General features: G+C 44.6%; 1 non-coding gene across 1 annotated transcript; it reads left to right on the top strand.

Moving 5' to 3' along the window:
• The first annotated feature begins 9,883 nt into the window (after nucleotides 1-9,883).
• On the top strand, nucleotides 9,884-9,973 carry TRNAY-GUA (transfer RNA tyrosine (anticodon GUA)). Its single transcript is given in 2 exon segments — nucleotides 9,884-9,920; nucleotides 9,938-9,973. It is a non-coding gene; the product is annotated as a tRNA-Tyr (tRNA).
• Nucleotides 9,974-10,420: the final 447 nt, after the last annotated feature.

A 10,420-nucleotide genomic window follows, 5' to 3' on the forward strand; every position in this document is an offset into this window, starting at 1 on the left:
AGACCAAAATTCAAGACTTGAATCTTTTTTTTTCAAAATTGTCATGAAGAAGATGTAGAAAAATGCTGACCAAGTCAGCATTTAAGATACCTTGCAATCTATGATTTGAAATGTTGGTCAAAGTGTATTTCAAAGCAAAATTTTAATGTGTGCATGTAATAGTCAAGTATGAATAAGTACAATTTGAAAGAACTACGCTTTTGAAAATTTGGCAATACTCAAAAATGAACATATTGACAACTATCTAAATGATCTCTATGCTTTTCCCACCAGCTACATGTGGTACTTTGTTTCACAAATTGGCTTTAATCAAGACTTCTGAGCCTAGAAACAAGCCATAAAACCCATCTGCAAAACTTTTGTGTTACTTCTTCCTGTATTTACTGAAAGGCCTTAATTCCAAGTGTGCTTGCAGTAAAGCCTTCTTTAAAATGATGGGTGTAAATACACTGTTAATTTTGATTGCATGTGATATCATGAAGAATTGAAAATTATCCTTCAGAAGATTTGTATTTCAAAAGCTTAAATGATTAATGCTAAGCTAGAAATTTGCTCATCTTTATTAATACAGTACTTATAATTTTAGCCAAAACGAGTACTGAATGTATGAAGCAACAAAGTGTGGTTTCAAAGTATTTTCATTTTACTTCTGCATTTAATTGTACAGCCTTTATATCTGTCTAAATTTTTATTTTGGATTGGAGTTGTTTGGTTTGGGTTATTTGTTGATTGGTTGGTTTGTCTCATTTTTTCTTATGCATGTCCACAGCAAATCTGTTGTAACATCACTGTAAAACCCCATCTTCCTGTCACCATAAAACTCCTCAAAAAACAACCTTATCCCTGGGGCCAGGGTGAGAGTGAGCCTTGGATATTCATCAGGATGTGTAGCAAGTCATGGACGGTGCTTTTGATATTACAAAGTCAATTCAAACTCCTTATACTGTCTGCAGAAGGTAATTGAAATCATGTTGCTTTGCTTGATGTAGAGGCTTTGATATATGTTGGCTTCTACTGGTTTGTGTAGTTTAGAGTATTTGTTACTCAGAAATGGATAAAGAAAAGTAGGTGTTTAGATTCACATTAGACTTGATGGCCAAGCTGACATTGCAGAAACCCTGTTGCTGCAGCTGGTTGGAAATGGATTATTTGGATTTCAATTACCTACATTGATGTATACTGGGTTATTCTGAACATGTGTTAACACAGAGGAATTAGGCTTCAGTGGAAGCATGACCTCTCTTGCAGTAACTTGCAGGCACTTTGAGAGGTTTCAGAAAAGACTATTATTCTTTGTTCTGTTACGGAAAAACATTGATTATGAGATAGCTGCACAGATGCACAGACTTGTGTTTGGACTTCATCCACCTCTGTTTTTAAAAGACTGCCTAATTTTCTTTTCCGCTGGAAATAATACTTCTAGTGGCTTGCCTTGCTGGTAGCAAATCTAATTTCACTTCTAAAGTGATCCTGTAGGTCTGGACTGGGTCTGTGCTGTTTGGAAACTCGTATTCAATAAATGAAAAATTAAAAGAAAGATGGCAGATGGAAGGAAGTTACTAGAAATTATAAGAAGGTTTAAATGGTGCTGTAGTTCTTATTAGCCAACAGTCTGTGGAGTCTGGCTGTATGAAATGCACAGTCACTTCTTACAAACTCACAATGCATGCTTCAAGCAACTTCTTTCAGAATAAGAAAACTTGATTTTATAGGCTACTTTGTCAAGTCAGTGTGTAAGATTTTCTTAAAATGAAGTTTCTTTTAGATTGTCACATTATTGTGTAAATGTAGAGCAATACTTCCAGACTCTACCTCCTGATCTTAAATTCTTCTTTCCTGCATGCATTTGTGCCGCCTCTGCAAATCCTCAAGAGGTCTTCTGACACTGGGCTGCCTTTCCTGTTTGCTTTTCATCTGTCTCTTGAACTTTTAGTCTATATCCTTTATACCACGGATATTTTTGCAAGTTTATTGTTCTCTATTTATACTGTGCCTCTTAGAGACAGTAAGAGGCAACAAATGATTGAATTTCACACAAATTAGACTGAAACCTTATTGCAAGCACAGAAACCTTATATGGCACAGAAAGCAACAGAGGGAGATTGCTGGGAGATGGGAGTACTTACCTGCATATCCAGAAGGGAAGAAGATGCACAGGGATTTGTCAGTGTTTGTAAAAATTAGCGTTGTTTGGTAGGCAGCCATGTTTTATGTCCTTCCATCTCCATGGTGGAACTTTAGAGGCTGCAGTGGCTCACTCCCAATCTGGAGATTTCCCTGAGATCCACCTTTGTTTTCTCCCAAGAACAGAAGCTGCCAAATAAATACATTTCAACCCCATGGGAGAGAAGGGGTGAGACCTTACCACACATTGCCCCATGGTGATGTAGGTTTTGTGGCAATGAGAAAAAAGCCAAAATACACAGAAAAGGCAAGAGCCTAACTTAAACATGGGGGAAATGAAATAACTTTTATTTCTATTTGTATGCTCAAATCTGCCCAAGCATTGCTTTGTGCATACCAAATCCTATATCTGGTCACTGCACATACAAGAACACTGCTTCTTTCTCCACTGTGTCTTTCTCAGAGTAAGGCTCTTCCTGGCTTCCTAAGACAGATGCTGGAAATAGCAATTATTTTTGCAGGCAGCAAAGAGGGATGCAGAAAATAAAGGTCAAGAGTACCTGCTTCTTTTGGCTTTCAAAATAAGAAAAGTCAAGGCACGGTACAATAGTCAAAACTAAATGCCACTATTTATTTCTTTGTTCCCTCTGTTTTTCCTAACTGTAACCACTTCTTTCCCCTGCCACATTCACCAATATTTTTCTTTGGTTTATTTTCTTCCCTGCATTTGAGGTCAGCTGAGCTGGCCCATTCTCTCCTTAGTCTGGTAACTTTGGGCTCTCAGGTCTCTCAGCAGCACAAAAATTCCCAGTTATTTCTATTCCACTGTGAAAATAACCTTTTATTATTTGACATTTTGTTTCTTTCCAACCCTAACTCTGAGGTTCTACATTGTAAACTCTCAAAAACTCCCATCTTTCACAAACTCAGAAAATACATTTACAGTGACTGAAGACCTTTCATGTACACCTGTTCTGCCTGGAGAAGTGGAGCCAGGTATGGAGGTATGCAGTCTTTTGGATCTGTAAGCACCCTCTGATCTGTCTTCTCTCCTCTTGCTGGAATTCTGCATGGCATGGGAGCAACACTGCCTTGGACAAAGAGGCAAACCACTGCCATGCAAGCAGCAGGGGTCAGCTCCTCAGGGAGTGCTGGTTGTGATCCTGGCAGGTTTGTCTGTGTGGTTCCTATTTTTGTTATTAGTGTTGGGAGTCTTGTTGCTAGTTTGGAAAGCTGGCAATCAAAACTCTGTTCTTTTTATCAAGTAGTTTGGATTTTTGGGTAGAAAGTCAAGCAAGTGCTTTTCATCTATCACCAGGATACTACTGAATTTAGGCTGAATCTAGGCTTGCCTGAATCTAGCTCAGGCAGTTGCCAGACGCTGTTACTGATGCCTGCCTGTCAGTGGCTCAGTCTGGCTCTGATAGCTTTAGTCCCTTTCTTTAAGAGTAATTGTTTACTCCTGGAGTTGAGAAATATCTAAGAGTTAAGTTGACTTCTCTTGCATTTCTAGTCATGACTTGCTAGGATGTAGTTCTAAAACCATGAGGTAATGCTGGTACCTGATTAACAGGTGACTTGCCTATGTCCCCTTTGGTCTCCAAAGTTGTAAATATGTTGGTGAAATAATTTTTTAAAAATATTTGCATCCTTGACCAGAACTAGTAAAATTATTTCTCCATAATTTCCAAAATAAACAAGTGGAATTAAAAAAATTAGAAAGGTTGTTAACTGAGATAAATATTATAATCTAATCTTGCTGTGGTATCATTACTAATTATTGTGGGAGTTGATAGCAAGATGATAGGTAATGTCTGGATGTAAACTTAAGAATGTTTTTCTCTCTTTCATTGATTCAAGGCTGTTCCACTTTCAGCCCCTAAAAATTAATATTTGCCTATACAGTGCCTCATTTAAGTGAATGCTCATGGCATTGAAACTATAGGGGATGTGATTGCCACATGAAACTTGTCTCTTTAAAGGAACACTGTCAATCAGTCTAGCTGCCACTGTACTTTGCACAGCAGATGAGGTGAGGCTCAGGGCTTGGTTTCACAGTGACAGCATCCATCTGAGCTGTGCAGTGACACCATTTCCCTGCACTCTGTGCAAGAGGATCCTGGTGTTGGTCTCTGGCAGGGCTATATCCCTGGAGCTGCTTTACTGCTCTTCTGAGCCTGGGAACTCTGGTTGTTTTTCAGTCCAAGGCTTGATTTCAAGGCCATCTCAGAATTCTTTCAATAGTTGTACAGCCTCCTTGATAAGGTGATATAGGCTGCTTTGGAAATATGCAAGATGTTTTGCATGTATGATTGTCAGGAAGGTTAATGCACCAGAATAAATTCTGAGCCCGTCCAGATACACTAGATTATTTTGGTATTTTTGTGATATGGTAGGTAGCCTTTAAGCCTTTTGCTTCCACCCTCCCTACTCTAGCATGAATACTGTCAATGCCGTAAAGTTCATGAAATAAACTTTACTTTATTTCATGAAATAATAAAATTCATGAAATCACAAAGTACATGCAATTCTTCTGTGTTCAGAATGTCTGAACACAGGCTAATTAAATTAGGCAAAGGAAACAGTATTTCTTCCCCTCTGCAAGAGGCTCTGTAAATAGGTTGAGTCAAAGTGCCCAGAACTTGCTAACTCTTCTGGGAGAAGAGGCTGATCCTTTAGGACTTAGCATTTTAGGAGAATGTTATAAGAAGCATTTAGAGAAAATTTCAACAAAATCAGATCAGCCATGAACAGAATATTGCCCTTCAGAATCTTTGATACCAAGCAGATGGAAAAAAGAAAAGAATAAAACATGACTTAGTATGACTGAAGGCACATAGCAAATTAAATTATTCTGAACTGCAGCTCCCCTGAACTGGCTGTGACATGACTGGAGTACAGATGACAAGCTGGAATCTTCAGTACTGAGACATAGAACAGATGCAGATAATAAGGTGCTGTCACATGAAAAACTATTTTAATTTAAAAGAGTATCTGGTGTGCATCCTTGTGCTCTTCATTGGGAATTTCTCCAAACATGAGGGGGAAGTTCAACCCCACCAGGATGATGCAAGGAAGAACACCTTGGCTGCTGAATGCTGTGGCTGTGACATTGAATCAAGACCAAGCCAAGCAGCTGGGCTGAAGGCTTGATGGATACACGTGGTTTGATTGACATATTTGGTGTTTCAGCCAGAGCTGAGCTCTGAAGATTGCAGTACTGGAGCAGCTGGTGATAAAGCACTGAAAACTGCTAAAAGGAAAGTACCTGGTAAAAGACCTGTGAAGTCACCTACACTGAGCTTTTTCTTTATTTTACAATCATCAAGTGTTTCTTTTACTGTATAGATCTTAGTTCTGTGAGACAATCAGCAATTGGTTGGGAAACTGTTTGCTGAGGAAATAAGCCTCTTGTTTTCTACAATTAAAAAACTGATTCTTAAGTTTACTTTGTAGGAATTTTTCTAGATTCTTCTCTCATACTAAGAAATCAGTTGCCTGCCTTGTTGATTATTTGTGCTGAGAATCATCTTCACAAAGACTCTGGCTTCCTCTGTGGTAAGGTTTCCAAACAACCTACAGAGAGAACATTTAGGACAGACTGATTATTCTTAATTTCAAGTCAGTGATGTTAAGCCCTGTGCCTCCCAGGGAACATCCATGGACTGCTTTATTGTCCAGAGAAATGTTAAATTGGCTGTCTGAATTCACAATGAGATTCCAGTGCATAGCAGCAAAGAATTACAAACTTCTGCATGTGACTTCAGAGTTTTACTATCATTTCCTTGTGGCAATAGACAGTGGGATCATGACTGCTATTTTTTATTCATTGAAGGCTTTGTCAGGAAATAGATGGAACTCTCACCAAATTGGAGCAGTAAATAATAGTATACATATAGACTTTATTTATAACCTTGTAGTGTGGTACCTTCATGCTACAGCAGCTTGGTGACATTTTTGAAGCATCAGTGTTGCATGGGGAGGGATCTGTTGCCCAGCAGGAACAATCTGCTGTTAGTTATGGTAATAATGAATGCCTAATAGAAGTTTTCCCCCTCTAGATCAGCAGGAAACTAAACAAGAAGGAATAAATAATGGAACAAATGGTAGGACCATCACTCTTCCAGGGCACTTTGCCCTTTGAATTATCTGGGTAAGATCAAGTGTCCCTGTCTATGGAAATGTGTTGCCCACTGCCATAGTACTTGGGCAACACTACAAAACCCAAGCAAGATCCAAATGCCAACAGCTGATTCAAGTGTTTGGTTTTGATTTGTCAGGAGACTCAAAGAACAGTTCTAAGGTAATGGGAAAGCGGCAAAAAAATGCCACTGGGAGTATGTCACTGTGACTCAAGGTCTGTGAGCTATGATTTGCCCCCTCCTGACACCCTGGACCTGCAGCACCTGGTCATGGTCTTTGGGTCTAGGCTGGAACTGGGCTGTCCTTTATCACAAGGGAGTCTTGGGCATGGCAAACCAAGGCAGAAAGCACAATGAGACTCAGATATTGCTGGCTGGTGAGTCTCCTATCAGAAACCTGTGAAACTGAGTCTGGTGGCTTGTGGGCCATGACAGCTCAGATGGGATGGGAGGGGACAGTCCAAATCCTGCTACACAGACAGTGTCTGTTTGTGCCTACATTCTTATAAGGTCACCAAAGAGAGTAGTAGACCTCTGGCTTGGTTTTGTCAAGTTATTAGAAACTAAGAAGAAATAGAGAGAGGAGAATGCATCTCCATACTGTTTTTTTTTTTAATCATGTAGGAGCAAAAGAAACCCCAAACATTAGACCTTGTCATACAGGACAGAAACAGGGTTAAAAAAAATAAAAAAGAAGTGAGGCATGTATGTGCTTACTGGTGTACTCTAAGGAGAATGTTTACTGGATGTCATAACAACTACATCTTTAGGCTATTATTCCTTTTAACAACAGGACCATCAGTGCTTATTATTTTAGCATTTTGCTTCAGCTAATGCTTTCAGGATCTATTTCCTGCAAATTAGGAACACACGTGTTACTATGGGAATATACAAGAAGGCACCTATTTAGACAATAATATTTTTATTTCAGGCTCCTTTCACTCTGAATTAAATATAAATGTGTGCTAAAAGATGCCATTTCATAGTGTATGAGGCTGATAACACAAATCCTGTCTCAGGGTGGTTTTTATTACTTTTTCATTACAGCTTTTGTAGTTCAAAGACTCCTGTCAGAGCTTTGATGTGGGGAAACCTGCTGCGTTGTCATCTCTGGATACTGAAAGTGCATCACAGGGAACGTAGGTGGGTGCTGAAGGCCTATTAGTAAAGACTACAAATAAAACCCTCAAGGATTTAATTTTCTCTGTGAAAGATGCAACGATACTAGTTCGCCCTTGTAACGGTGGGTTTGTGGAGCGGGTGAATGTGGGTTTTTGGTGAGTTTTTGGTGGGTTTTTGGTGGGTTTTTGCCCTCCGGTGCCGTGGGGGCTGCGCCGCCGCCTGTAGTTCCCGCGTGCCCGCACAGGGGGCGCTGCGAGCCCGGCGTTCCCGCCCGCAGGCACCGGGAACATCCGTGGTGCTGTGGGGATGTACAAGGAACATCCACGGAGCTGTGGGGACGTACCGGGAACACTGACGGTGCTGTGGGGATGTACCGGGAACATCCACGGTGCTGTGGCGATGTACCGGGAACACTGACGGTCCTGTGGGGATGTACCGGGAACATCCACGGTGCTGTCGGGATGTACCGGGAACACTGACGGTCCTGTGGGGATGTACCGGGAACATCCACAGTGCTGTGGCGATGTACCGGGAACACTGGTGGTGCTGTGGGGATGCACCAGGAACATCCACGGTGCTGTGGGGATGCATCAGGAACATTGGCAGAGCTGTGGGGACACACCGGGAACAGCCCCAGTGCTGTGGGGATGTACAGACTCCACACACGGCTTAGTTTATTCAGATAACTTATGTGTATTCCATCCTGGAGGACAACAGACTGTCATGAGCCAGCCGTGTGCCCTGGTGCCCAAGAAGGTTCCCTGGGGTGCATTAGGAAGGGCATTGCCAGCAGGTGGAGGGAGCTGATCTGCCCCTCTATTGTGGGGCCACATCTGGAGTGCTGTGTGCAATTCTGGGCTCCTCAGGACAAGAGAGACAAGGAACTTCTGCAGCAGGTCCAGCGGAGGGCTGCAAAGGTGATTAAGGGAGTGGAGCACTTATTTTTAAATATAATTTAAAGCATAACTGGAACATCTCATGTAGTGACAGGACAAAGGGGAATGGATTCAAACTGAAAGACAGTAAGTTTAGATTAGATATTTGGAAAAAGTGATCACCCTTTACTAAGGATAGTAAGGCACTGGAACAGGTTGCCTGGAGAAGTTGTGGATGCCCCATCCTTGAAAATGTTCCAGGCCAAGCTGGATGGGGCTTTGAGCAACTTGGTGCAGTGGAAGGCATCCCTGTCCATTGCATGGGGGCTGGAACTTTATGATCTTTAAGGTCACTTCCAACCCCAATCATTCTATAATTCCAGCTAAAGACTTGTGTTGGGAAATACTTAGAACACACAGAGTTTCTGCTGGAATGTAGCTTTTACTTCATGATGGTGACAGCTTCAGGAGGTCATTGCCTCTGTGGTGGTGGTAGTTAGCAAATTTCCTTAAGTAAACCATTGAAAAAAATGTATTTGGAAAGAAAATGATGCATAAGAAACCATCTGCTGTTTTTGGTGATTTGTTTGAACCCCTAAAGTAAAAATCATATTGCAATTAATAAAAAGTGATGTTTTGTCCCTGTGACGGATGTGAGCACTCCAGTGTCAAGTGAGCACCATGACTTTAAATGCTGTCCCTATCCTTTCTGGTTTTTTTTTTTTTTGTTTGTTTGTTTTTTTGACAGTGCAGCTGCCAACACCTGTCTGTAAAGTAGATGCTCCCACCTTGTTCTCCAAGGAGCTGTGTGGAGTCCACGTGTCCATCAGCACAGCCACACGAGGATGCCATGCCATGTTTCCACCGGAAAGGAAGCTGTAGCCAGGTGGCGTTCGGCTTCCCCCAGGCAACTAGTGACAGGATGAGGGAACCCAGTCTTACGCTGTGCCAGGAGAAGTTTAGGTTAGACATTAGGAATTTCTTCACGGAAGGGGTGACTAAACATTGGAATGTACTGTCCAGGGAGGTGGTGCAGTCGCCGCCTGTGGAGGTACTCAGGGAAGGACTGGATTTGGCACTCAGCGCCGTGATGCAGTTGACGGTGGTGTTGTCGTACGTAGGACTCGATGATCTGAGAGGTCTTTTCCAACCTGATTCTATTTGGGGGTGGCTTCTTCCCAACAGACCCGCGCCGTAGCTGGAGCAGGAACCCGTAGGAGCGCTGGCTGGCTGATAGATGAGACCCTCGCTTCCCTCTCCTCAAGCACCCGAACAGCGACAGGACATGGGTTTTTCGGCAAGGGAGGGAAGCGGGAAGCGCTGCCCTCGTCCGCCGGGACAGCTCGCCGCGGCGCGGGAGCGTGAGAAGCCGAGAGCGCCGCGCCCCCTGCGCCGAGCGACCCGCGGGCAGCAGGGCCCGGGCTGCGGGAGCCGCCGCTGGGCGTTTGGGCCGCTCGCAGTTCCATGTGTCCATCTCGGAGTTCCGTGTGTCCGTCCCGGGCGCGTCTCCGCGCTCCAGCTGCTCCCGGGAAAGGAATTCCAGCTCTGGTCACGGCACACATCACCAGCGGCACCCGGAAGAAAGCCTTTATCCCAAAAAGCGAGATTGGCCGGCAGCTCCCTTCGATAGCTCAGCTGGTAGAGCGGAGGACTGTAGAGGCGCGGCCCGCGGGAATCCTTAGGTCGCTGGTTCGATTCCGGCTCGAAGGAGACGCTCGGTTTTGCCGCGCGGGGGCGGCCCCGCCGTTACCTCCTCACTCTTTTGCCGTCGGGAGCCGCCACCGTTGCCGCGGGCGCGGGGGCGGCTCGTGGGCGCTCGCGGCGGGGCGTTGCGACGGGGCCGCCCCGCTCCCCCCGCCCCCGCCCCGTCACATCGCCCGCCCGCCGGCGCGAGGCCCCGCCCCCTCCCGCCCGGCGCGCGGAGCCGCGTGCGGTCGGCGGCGGCCAATGGGGCGTCAGTCCGCCTGCGCAGATTCAAACGGCGGCTCGCGGGGGGGAGGCTGCGCGCGAGATTCGGGCGGCACGGCCGAGCGCGCCGCGAGCGCCGGCGGCTGAGCCCGAGCGGCGGTGGCGGCGGCCGGTGCTGGGCGGCGGCCGGGCGGGCACAGGGCAGGGCAGCGGAGCAGAGCGGCCCGGAGACGGAGGGAAGGAGGGCGG

This window comes from Melozone crissalis, unplaced genomic scaffold (assembly GCF_028551555.1).
Source record: "Melozone crissalis strain CALT ecotype California unplaced genomic scaffold, PUWL_Pcris_2 ptg000042l_1, whole genome shotgun sequence".
In the NCBI taxonomy this organism is placed as follows: Eukaryota; Metazoa; Chordata; class Aves; order Passeriformes; family Passerellidae; genus Melozone; species Melozone crissalis.